Raw genomic sequence first — 13,331 nt, forward strand, 5'->3', positions numbered from 1 at the left:
GATGACATCATCAGTTTTTCCTGCTTTTTTTACTGCCTGGTTACAGGCTTGGTTGGGGGGGGGGGGTTAGTAAGGTGACCTACGTGAGTTCCTTAAAGTGATTGTAAATGATCACCTGGTAAAACAACCCATTCAGTTTAAAATAGAAATGAAAGGCAAAACATTTTTGTATAGATACTGTATTTATTGGTGTATAACACTCACTTTTTCATCATGAAAATCGGGTGCAAATAGCGCGTGCGTGTTATACGCCAATACTTCAATTTTAGCTGCCTCTGAGGGGACAGGGAGGGGGGCGGGATGAGCGCCGTCAGATTAAATACAGTGAGAATCTCCTGTTTACTTGGCGGCCTCTGTAATAGAAAGTCCCATCTCCTGGGCCGCCATTGGACCACTGATGGCAGTGGTGAGGCTGCTGCATTGATGGCAATGGTGAGGCTGCATTGATGTAGACTAATGAGGCTGCATTAATGGCACTTATGAGGCTGCAGTTGGGCATTGATCAGGCTGGATTGATGGCAATGGTGAGGCTGCAGATGGGCACTGACCCTTATTTTGCTTCAAAGTTCCTTATTAAAAATTTAAGTTTTTTTCCTGAAACTTCCCTCTTAAAATGAATGTGCGTGTTATACGCCGATAAATACGGTATATAAATCTAGGTATATAAAAAACATTATAAATACCATTTTTCCCCATTTTTATAAGTGATCGCATTCCCTCTGTTCTCAGCTGCATATAAGCTGGGGGGAGGAGAAGCAGCAGCACACTGAGCATTGCAGTGACAGGCTGTGCAGATTGGGGGTGTGTCAGGACAAGTCTGATCATTGGAGGAGAACAGGTTGAGTCCTCGGCATAGCTTGAGAACTGTGAATGCATCTGCGACAGCCTCTGGAGCAGGATGGTCCGTGTATCCTTAGATGGATGGATGGATGGATAGATCAGTTCCCCTCTTGTAGCACACAGGTGACCGAACAGTACAGTTCTCAACCCGTCAAATGAAAACCATGTAAGGAAAAAAAGCTTGAGAACTGACCACGCTGTGTTCTCCTGCCTAGTGTGGTCAGTTTTTAATAGGAAAACAGAGGGACTAGCAGGAACACGGGATTTCACACAAAGGAAGCAACACAAAGAGAACAGGATACTTTCCCATACAAGTACATGGTACAGTAGGCACATATCAGCTATATGAAATGTTGGGGTAACAAACGCTTTAAGTGCAATAGAGGAAAGTCAGGTCACCAAGCTGACAATGCTGTCTGGTAAGGGTTTTGTAAATCTCTGGACTGGATTGACATAACTACCCAGACAAGATCTATGTATGTATTTGAACTGTACATTTAGTTGATTGTCTGATGTTAAGCTTTAAGGTACTTCTATCAATGTGCAATATGCATACAGTCATGGCCAAAAATATTGGCACTCCTGCATTTCTCTCAGATAAAGCACCACATTGCCCAGAATTTGTTGCAATTACAGATGTTTAGGCATTCTTACGTTTATTTATTTTGTTTGCATTGGTAGGACACAAACAAGTGGAGAAACAAAAAGCCAAATCTGACACATTCCGTGCAAAACTCCAGAAATGGACTGGACAAAACGATTGTCACCTTCTCAAAATTGTAAGAAATACTTGTATTCCAATTGTCTGATGCTCCTGTAATTTGTAATTAAACTCACCTGTATCAATTAACAGGTGCTGACAATATAGAAATCACATCGGCAACCAGTTAAAATTGTGAAAAATTGACTCAATCTTTCTGTTGTGTGTCTCTGCCAAACGGAGCACGCAGAAGAGAAAGAGCAGATAAGAATTGTCTGAGGATTTAAGAACAAAAATTATGGAAAAGCATGGAGAATTTCAAGGTTACAGGTCCATCTCCAGAGATCTAAATGTTCCTGTGTCCACTGTGCACAACATTGTCAAGAAGTTTACAGCCCATGGCACTGTAGCTAATCTCCTTGGACATGGACGAAAGAAAAAAATTGAGCAAAGATTGCAACAAAGGATTGTTCATGGTGGATAAAGAATCTTGATCAACTTCCAGACAAATTTGAGCTGACCTTCAGGTACAGGGTACAACTGTGTCAGCTCGCACTATACGTCGCCATCTGAATGAAAAGGGACGCAATGGTAGGAGGTTCAGGAGGACCCCACTACTGACAGAAACATAAAAAAAAAACATTTGGAGTTTGCCAAAACTTTCCTGAGGCAGACAAAATCCTTTTGGGAAAATGTGCTGTGGACAGACAAAACAAAATGACAGCTTTTTGGTAAAGCCCATCATTCAACTGTTTTCAGGAAAACAAATGAGGCCTTTAAAGAAAAGAATACAGTCCCTACAGTCACACATGATGGAGGTTCACTGATGTTTTTGGGTTGCTTTGCTGCTTCAGGCACTGAATGTCTTGACCGTGTACATGGCATTATGAAATCTGAAGACCACTAAAGGATTCTGTGGTGCAATATAGGGCCCAGTGTCAGAAAGTTGGGTCTCTGTCAGAGGTCATGGGTCTTACAGCAGGACAATGACCCAAAGCACACGTCAAAAAGCACCCAGAAATGGTTTAAGACAAAGCGCTGAAGGGTACTGAACTGGCCAGCAATGAGTCCAGGTCTAAATCCCATAGAGCACTCGTGGAGAGATTTCAAAACAGCAGTTGGGAAAAGGAACCCTTCCAATCTGAAAGACCAGAAGCAGTTACCAAAATTCCACTAGAGAGGTAAAGAAACTCATTGATGGTTACAGGAAGCGATTGATGAGGTTGCCAATAATATTGTTCAGTCCATTTCTGTTGTTTTTGAGGAATGTGTCAGATTTGGCTTTTTGTTTCTCCACTTTTTTGTGTCATACCAATGCAAACAAAAGAAATAAGCAAAAGAATGCCTAAACATTTGTAATTGCAACAATTTTCTGGGCAAATTGGTGGATTATTTGACAGAAATGCAGGGGTGCCAATATTTCTGGACATGACTGTATGCACTAGCTCTTTACAGCATGTTATGTCACTATTTATTAGATATATTTTACACTTTAAAAATTGACAACATCAAGTAAAGACATGCACAGAACTCCATATAGAGCTCTGCGTTGTCTCCTACAGTACTGGACAAGGTTAGTAACCTAAACCCTGGAGCAGATCCAGGTAAAAATGATGTTCAAATTATTTACAGTGTTAAACTTTAGGATTTTTAAACACGGACAGTTTTGTCTGAAGTCAAATTCAGAAAAGATTTTTGGAATATAACCCCTGAGGAGTATCTGTGTGTACCTGGCTATCATAAAACATGCCCCTCTTTACCCAGAATCCTGTGGTGGTTACTAGGGCCTTCAGAAAGCTGACAGAGTGATCAAACTAAAACCTGATCTCCATTACAATTCAAATTTCAGCAATGAAATAAAGGCTAATTGGCAAATGCAGTCTCATAAATGTGTATTTATTATACTGACCTTTTCATTCGATGTAAAGATTCTTCATCTGGCAGTAGTACCAGAGCCACAATGACTCTTACACGTGATATATACTTGTTTTGAAGAGCTTTCATACGTGCTAACCGAATGACTATTGCAGTCCATATACCCAGGTAATGAGGCATTTGCCAGCCCTGTTAATCATGGCACAGACAATCCACTATCCATCTTCTTACACACGGCTTGAAACAACTAAAAACCGGGTGACTACGACAACCCAACTAAACACGATCATGAATTAATGGCTTTGCTATAAAATAGACTACATATGTGGCATAGTTAATGTCCTCCTTTTGTACAAAGTGCCAGAGATATTATTGGCTCATTTGCCCTTCCTTATTTCCGTACGTTTATGTACGGTAGCTGCCGAGAATACTATAGAGTGTCATTAATGTGACGGCTCTGGGTTTGCTGAAATCACATCCAAGATGACAGCTTCCAGCAGCAGTCTCAGGGATTTTGGATATCTAAAAAAGGGAGGCTTTAACAGGCAAATAACATGCATAAAATATGTTACTTGTACATAAAATCTTATGGGAAGATACTCGTTGAACTGAATGGGTTGCCAACAGGTCCTCTTTAAAGTTGAAAGTGGATCTCGACTCTCAAGAGAATGTTGCCTCCCCTCCCTCCTCAGCTGTGCAAATTGGGCTTTCTTTTTTTGCCTAGGTGAATGAAGTGCACTATGCCCACTCTGCCTCCTGGGATATGTCACAGATCCCAAGAGGCATTGTCCTTCATTGAGAAAGGAGGAAAGTGGCAGGGTTAGACAATGCATCACTGAGAAGCTGCTCAGCAGAGTTGGCAGCTTCCTAAAGACATCACTAAAGAAGAAGTTGGCAGCGTGAGACTGAAAAGGGGGGCAGAAAAGAAGTGGGTCTCAGTAGGACAATGCTGGATCCGCTGGGCGAGCGATTACCTTAAATGTGTAGACCCGCAACCAGGTAAGCATACCTTAGCTAGGTATGGCAGTTCTACCCAGTTACAGTTGTCCAGCTTGGACTAATGTAAGCAGTGCTAAGACAAAGTAATTTAGTGCCCAAGGCAAAGATACCAAACTTTGCCCCCCTCCAAGATGAATGAGGAATATGTGTCAGCAAAATGTGCCACCCCCCCAAAAACAAAAATCAACAAGCGTTAATCTGCATGCTAACCTCCTAAGTATATATTCCCCCTCCTCCCAGTGCAAATAACCCCTGGTGAAATTCCCCCTCTCAGTGCAAATGTTTAAACCCCCATACCCCCAGCTTAACCCCCCAATCTCCCCTTCTAGCACAACCCCCCAAAAAAAATCACTCATCCTAGCACAAATCCTCAACTCCCCCCAAATTTCCCCACCAGTACAAATCCTCCCCCCTGGCACATATTCCCACCCCCCCTCCAAATTTCCCCTCCTAACACAAATAGTCCTGTTAGTACATTAGTACAAATCCCCCCTCTGCCCCCCAAATATGCATATGAACAAAAATCCTCTCCCACAGCACAAATCCCCTCTTAGCACAATTCCCCAATCATCGCTACTAGCACAAATCCCTCACAGAATCTCCCTTCCTAACACAATTCCCCCCCAAAAATTCCCTTCATAGCATAAATCTCCTCCTCTACTTCCAAATCCACCCTCCCAGCACAAATCACACTTCCTAGCACCCCCCCCCCTCAAATCACCCCCCAAGAACAAATCCTCTTCCCCCACCACCTCCTAGCTCATATCCCCCCAACCCTCCATCTCCACCTAGCACTAACCTGCAAAGCATTCTCTGATTGGATGAGGTGGAGAAGCAGAGTGATGATGTCACCATCTCCACCTTGACTAATCAAAAAACACTTTGCATTTATTGAGAAAATGCAAAGTGTTCCATAAATGTCGCAAAAATGCCTAGCGACCTACCACTTGTGATTTGTGTTCACAATGCAGTAGGGAAGCTGCTCAGCATAGGATCCAGAAGCTAGTGAAGATCACTGGAGTAGTGGTGCCCATTCAAGTGATTTCCAGTTTCCATGTGGATCCCACAGGTATGGTTCATACTTACATTCGTCCAAGCTGGACCAATGTACCTATGCTAAGACTGCCATACTTAAACTTTCAACTCTTCTAATTTGACAACCAACATGTTTATATGATATTTTGTACTGTCTTTACCTTTAGACCAGATAAGGTCTTGTCTTCGGGTTTTCCAAGGGTTTTTAAGCTAGGAATGTGTGGTGGGGAAAAATCCAAACAACTCTGAATGTCCCAGCATTCTAGATCCGGCAAGAACTTTTATTATCAGATTAGTTTAGGTCCAAAGAATAGAAACCTATGCTGATTAGCAATGGGGTGGACGCAGAGGGGTTTTTAACTTTCCTGTTGGAAGCTTTGTTTTACTCTATATCACACTGCATTGTCAAGCAGCTTTCACAAGTTCTTGGCAGTGTCATATCATTTGCTATCGCTGAAGGAGGTTCTGGTTCTAGAAAACAAATTTCAGCAATGCAAGCGACTGCACTTCAGAATCCCATCTAGACAGCACAGTGAGTTGAACCTAGTACCACATCCACGTTCTGTGTACTATGGGAGACCAGATATAGTGAATGCAAGGTCCTGGGTTTAATAACGCTTTAAGGACCCCTGCTAGTATTAAATGGTCTGTCTCATCCCTGTAACTGCAAGAGAGGTTATTCTGTTGAAAAACAACAGACTTAAGCCTTGTACATACGACCGCCTGTGTGATGACAGACTGTTGGCGGATCCAAATCCAACCGTTTGTGTGCTCCATCGGACAATTGTTGTCGGATTTTCCACGGACAAATGTTGGATTTATACATTTTCCACGGACAAATGTCTGTTGTCGGATTTTCCTATCATGTGTACATAAGTCCGTCGTACAAAAGTCCAAAGTACAAACACGCATGCTCCGAAGCAAGGATGAGCCAGAAGCGGTCGGTCTTGTAAACTAGCATTCGTAATGGAGAATTAACATTCGTGACGTGGCAAATTATGAAATCTCGAAATGCATCGCACATTCCCTTCTTCTTTAATGGGATAAAAATGAAGCTGCTTTGCTGGTGATACTGATGGAGTTATGGCAAACTAATTTTCAAAGGCTTTTTTTATCTAGTGATATCCAGAATAATATTATTATGCTTGGTTTTTTTTTGGTTTTTTTGGTGCAAGTTACCACAACACCATTATCCTGTAGTTTTTTAAGATCAAAGATACAACTATATTGGTGTCCCTTGTTAATTTTACTTGTATTTTTTAAAATGTAACTGCCTACTCCCAAAATGTAATTTGAAGTAAAACACATCGCCAAGTATTATTCTGCACATTTTTTTATTGTGCATTAAAAAAAGAAAACAAATAAAATTAGACATGCTATCTGCCAATAGAACTTAACCAAAAAGTGCATTCTATTCAACCAAAAAATAAAATAAAAGCCTCATGCATGTGTTCTGCTTCTTAATATAGGGGATCAACAATGCCAAGAGTTGGTTAAAGCAGGGGTCCGTCATCCGGAGATAATTCTGAAAATCATCCAGATTATTCTCCTGGAGCTCCTGCAGCAAAGCCATATGACATAATTGGTCATGATTAACAAAGCAACCAATTTTTGGTCCAAAAAATCCTCCTCCTCCTGTTCCTGAACTGGACTTGGGTCAAAGCAATAACTCCAAGGCCAATAATAAATAACACGTTATCTCCTCTGATTCCGCAACATGGCTGGTTGACGAACGGCCGTTCAGAAACAAAATGAAAAGCACAAAATGAAAAGCGCGAACCGAAAAGCGCGAACCGAAAAGCGCGAAATGAAAAATGCAAAATGAAAAGCGCGAATCAACAATCACCAAACTTCTACTAACATGAAATTAGCAGAAGGAGCCCAAAGGGTGGCGCCTGACAATTAAACTTCCTCTTTATCGGCTCATAGTATGTCTAGTACGTCACTACGTTCGTGTTTGTTGGCCAACAATTCCTTGCCATTTGTATGCAAGACACGTTCCTGGCCAACGGCCTTCAGACAAAAGTCTGAAGTTTTGTCTGCAGAAAATTCGATTGTGTGTACGAGGCTTTAATGACCATATCACCAGATGAAAATATAGAATAGAAAGCCTAAAAAAGGAAACTAATATGCCGTGTACAGACGATTGGAATTTCCAACAACAAATGATCGATGTGAGCTTGTTGTTGTAAATCCCGACTATGTGTATGCTTCATCGGACATTTGCTGTCGGAATTTCCAGTTCAACGCCATTTACTTCTGTGTGCGTTAACTGGCAGTTTAACGCCATATAGTTTTGCATGTGTTACTGCCAGTTTAATGCCATATAGTTCTGTGTGTGTTACTGCCAGTTTAACGTCATATCATTTTGTGTGCATTACTGCCAGTTTAACGCCATATCGTTTTGTGTGTTACTGCCAGTTTAACGCCATTTACTTCTGCCAGTTTAACTCCATATAGTTTTGCGTGCGTTACTGTCAGTTTAACTCCATATAGTTCTGTGTGCGTTACTGCCAGTTTAACACCATATGGTTTTGTGTTCGCTACTGCCAGTTTAACCACTTCCCGCCCGCCGGCCATCATATGACGTCCTTGACTTCTACAGGCAGCTACAGGCATCATTCAGATATCGGCTGTTTCAGCCGGTGATTCCCTACACCATAACAACAATCATATCGGCTGTTCCGCCGCTTGATCATTCTTCTTACGGGCGGTGAGAGGGGACGCCCCCCCGCCACCCTCCGATGCTTCTACCGACTCACCGCTTCCACTGGTGAGTCAGAGAAGGGATCCGTCGGCCTCGGATGTTTACCATAGAGATTTCTGGTAGACCAGATGGTCGCCGGAGTCTCTATGATCGTTCGGAGGCTGGGTGCATTGTTATGACGTCATGCCTGGCCTCTGCATTCAGACAAATGGCGCCACCTTGGTTGGGAAGCCGAGATCTTTTTTTTTTTTTTATTTCAGGCTTCCCAGCCTAGGAGGTGAGATGTGGGCACTTATTGACTCCATATCTCACTGTAAAGAAGACCGATCATGCATATTCCTATTACAAGGGATGTTTACATTCCTTGTAATAGGAATAAAAGTGATCAAAAATTGTTTTTTTTTAATGTCAAACTAAAAAAAAAAAAGTAAAATTAACAATAAAATAAAAATTTAAAGCGCCCCGTCACTGTGTGCTCGCACGCAGAAGGGAACGCATACGTAAGTCCCGCCCACATATGAAAACGGTGTTCAAACCACATATTTGAAGTATCGCTGCGAACGTTAGAGTGAGAGCAATAATTCTAGCCCTAGAAAAATTTTAAAATGTTGCCTATGGGGATTTTTGAGTACCGAAGTTTGGCGCCATTCCAGGAGCGTGTGCAATTTTGAAGCGTGACATGTTATCTATCCATTTACTCGGCGTAACTTCATCTTTCACATTCTGCAAAAAACTGGGCTAACTTTACGGTTTTGTTTTTTTTAAAAGCACAAAACTTTTCCAAAAAAAAAAACGCGTTCGAAAAATTGATGCGCAAATACCGTGCGAGATAAAAAGTTGCAACGACCGCCATTGTATTCTCTAGGGTCTTTGCTAATTATATATATATATATATATATATATATATATATATATATATATATATATATATATATATATATATAATGTTTGGGGATTCAATGTAATTTTCTAGCAAAAAAATTATGGGTGTGTCCACAGGCAAAGGTGGACGTGGTGGTCAATCCTTAGGCAGGGCATCATTTCCTCTGTTTTAGTGAGTTTGCCCATACTATCCAGCCACAGCATGCAGAGGAGGTGGTGGACTGGCTTACTAAACCTTCCTCATCCTCCTCATCCTCTGTCATGCAAGCAGAGACAAGTGTGCAGACCCCTGCAGTTGTCAGAGTGGATAAACCTGCCTCCTTGTCCACATCTATTCCTGCCATAGCCCCAACATCAGACATTGAGTAGTCAGCTGAGTTTTTGACCACAGCATTAGCCACATGCGCCTTGATGATGCCCAGCCATTACTGGATTCAGATGTTGGCTCTAAGGTTGAGGATGACAGGAACATGAGCCTAGAGAGAGAGGAACACTGGTAGACAAATTGGCATTCATGTTCCCCAAGCCGCAGCGTATTGCCAAGTTGTCTCCAGTGGTAATGATGAAGATGGAGTAGATGGAGATGATGATGATGATGATGAGGTCACTGATGCGACTTGGGTGCCAGATAGAGCAGAGGAGGAAACTGAAGGCGAGGCAACACAAACCCAAGGAGGCGGATATCAAGAAAGAGTAGAGCGCAGCCACTCTATTCCATCACATTCTGCAGCTGGTCTCTCCCGGCCCACTCCCCAAGGCTCAGCTGTCTAAGCCTTTTCAGCACATCTGCAGCAGATCGCACTGCTATCTGCAATCTGCAAACTGTGTCTCAGGCACATCAAATGTGGCAAAAACACCAACCATTTGGGTACCACATGCTTAACAAGGCATTTAATATCCAACCACTCAGCCCATTGGCAAGAGCACCTAAAAGACACACAAAAGGGGCCCAAATCTGTCCCTCCTCTTCCTCCTCCTCCTTACCCACTTCAGCCTGGATGATGGTATAGCACAGGGTGTCCCAGGTCCTAGCAGCACATCTGCCAGCGGCACACCACCAGCTGTAGACTGTAGACAGCAAATTTCTCTGCCCCATCTGCTGCAGCGGAAAAAAAAAATACAGTCCCTGCCACCCACATGTCCAGTGTCTGAATGCCAGTTTGTCAAAGCTGTTGGCTCTCCAACTTCTGCCTTTCAGCCTGGTGGATTCTGCCCCCTTCCGTGAATTCGCACAATGTGCTGTACCACGATGGCAGGTTCCCAGTCGCTACTGCTTTTCATGTAAGGCTGTTCCATCTCTCTACCATCACGTGGAAGGGAATTTTCTGGCATCGTTGGGCAAGGTAGTCAGCTGTAAAATCCACTTTACTGCTGACACGTTACTTTTTACATTAAAATACAGCCACTATATACCTTTTTGGATGATCTGTATACCACGGTTACATGATAAACTGCAGAGTTTCTCCAGTGCTGAGAGTTCAGGAAGGATGAGATTTCCACTACAGCCTATATACACGCCCACATGTGTGATGTCAATATAATGTGACCTGGCTAGCTCTGATCATCAAGTAAATGTTCTGTCCAGCATAAAAGACACAACTGAGCATGTGCAGGTCGGCTACTCTGCCTGTGTTAGCTGGCCTTCCCCAGATAGACAGTGCAAGAGGGGGAAGATCTGTGCATACAGGATAAAACAGCCTTTTTACACAATGCAGAGGATTAACCCCTTACGTTCCACAGTGAGTAAAACAAGCATGATATGCTGCACATACAGACTGATTTTACTGTTGTGGCTTTAGTAACACTTTAAGCAGAATCACCATGCAATGGAGAAAACCCACTAACCTTACCACCATAGTCAATGGTAGACTAAGTACTAAGCAATCACGCCCCATTCCCATTCAGTGTATTTGCTAAGTTTGCTCTGAATTTAGTTAATAACTATCAGAGAATGTGTTACAATGATAGTGGACACCAATAATTAAGCGGGGCCTGCAATATATACCCTAAAACGGCATGACAAGTATAGGAAAGGGGTGGAGTAGTTCCTGATTGTACTTCCTTTGTTACGACAAAAGAAGTAGTGTATTGGTGCTCTCTGCAGCACAGGATGACGAGAAACAAGGGAAGGGGGTGGAGATGAGGTTTGATGACAAAGAAGCCTCCATGCAATTAGCTCTGTGTAAAATTGGCACCATGAACAAGTCACAATGTAGGACAAAGGTTGATATGGTTGGTGCCTCAGCTGGGAGTAAAGATAGCACAGCTGTGGCCAATGCCAATGCAACACTTTTCAATATGGAGTGACCTACGTCCCCCTACAACCTGCTGATCTGTCCAGCCCCCTGTCTCACAAAACAATGACTTAGAAAAACAAAGTTTTTGTCTCGTCTTCCCACCAGACTGAAAAAAACATTCCCCGTATGTCTAAATACAACTTCCAAACTTTACACCAAACTGTGAGCCAATGAAATGCTTGATATAAAAAGAATACTTACAGCAGTAATAAACCCAATGCCAAAAATGTAATATATTGCAGCTGTTTGAGATTTTCATTTGGGAAGGCCCATTTATTCCAAAATCGAATGTCAAAAGCAAACAAAATTTTGAAGTCATTTTGAATGGCATCCAAGTCATAAAGGCTACTTTTACATTGCAGCGCCTGGCTGTTTGCGCTAAAGCGCCGCTCATTTTTTTTTTTTGCTGCGCTTTTCGCCAGCTAGCGGGGCACATTTAATCCCAAAGAAAGGGTTAAAAGTGAATCATATATCTAGTAGCTGGTACTCCTGGTTATCTTTACATATCAGTTATTACATTTTTGCATGGTTTTATATCGCAAACTGACAATACTGGATGTGTATATGTTTTGGCGAGATACATGATTCTATTTTAAACCAAAACCAAAGTTACTGGACCTTTAGATTAAAATTTACCAGTTCCAGCATACTTTGCCAGGGAGGCTACCCAAGCTTGAAAAACTTACTAATATTCTATTGCTGATGGCCAACTACCCTGTAACAGCAGTGGGCAGGTTGATATAAATGGCTTTATGATATTAGGCTGTTCTAGATTTATAGTTGGTCAAAGGGCAAAAAAAAAGTATTTGAAAAGCTCTGTCTGAAAAATGAAAAATAAATCCCCTGTTTTGGATTTGTGATGGACCTGATGACATGTAAATATGTTCTGTTTTAAAATTATTAATTAATACTTTTTATTAAAAAGAAAATTAGCAGTAGTGTACCGCACTGTGTTAGCCATCATAGACAGCAGAAACTTTGTAGTTAAAAGTTCATTTAAAATTTCCTGCTTAAAAAAAAAAAAAATCTCACTTTTTTTGAATTGCAAAGCTATTTAAAGCAAATATCAAAGTAGCTGAGCAGTGCAGCAAAGTATCTTCACAAAATGCTGGACAGCTCACAACATCACAAATTACTCTACCATAGTAATTTCTATCAGTGTATATATATAATTTAACAGAGAGGAAATAAATATGGGGGGGGGGGCTGTAATTCATAGCAACCAGATTACAGATTTCGGCTCGTTTGTTATTAAAAAAAAAAAAAAATCATTTTTTTTGGCCAATGAAGAGTTTTTTTATGCTAATCCTTGCCTCTATGAGTAAGAAAAGATTATAAGTGAGGGTTCTTCTTGTTCAAAAGTCAACCATAAAGCACTGGAGAGTGCATGCATGTAACCAGGTATCTACACTGTATTATTAAAAGTATTGGGGCGCCTGCCTTTACACACATGAACTTTAATGGCATCCCAGTCTTAGTTGGTAGGGTTCAATATTGAGTTGGCCCACCCTTTAGAGCTATAACAGCTTCACCTCTTCTGGGAAGGCTGTCCACAAGGTTCAGGAGTGTGTCTATGGGAATGTTTGACCATTTCTTCCAGAAGCGCATTTGTGAGGTCAGGCACCGATGTTGGATTAGAAGGCCTGGCTCGCAATCTCCGCTCTAATTCATCCCAAAGGTGTTCTGTTGGATTGAGGTCAGGACTCTGTGCACGCCAGTCAAGTTCCTCCACCCCAAACTCACTCATCCATGTCTTTATAGACCTTGCTTTGTGCACTGGTCCAAATCATTTAGTGGAGGGGGGATTATGGTATAGGGTTTTTCTTTTTTTACAGGGGTTGGACTTGGCCCCTTAGTTCCAGTGAAGGGAACTCTTAAGGCATCAGCATACCAGCATATTTTGGACAATTTCATGCTCACAACTTTGGGGATGACCCCTTCCTGTTCCAATATGACTGCACACCCGTACACGAAGCAAGGTCCATAAAGAACTGGA

Source organism: Aquarana catesbeiana, linkage group LG10, assembly GCF_042186555.1.
Source record: "Aquarana catesbeiana isolate 2022-GZ linkage group LG10, ASM4218655v1, whole genome shotgun sequence".
In the NCBI taxonomy this organism is placed as follows: Eukaryota; Metazoa; Chordata; class Amphibia; order Anura; family Ranidae; genus Aquarana; species Aquarana catesbeiana.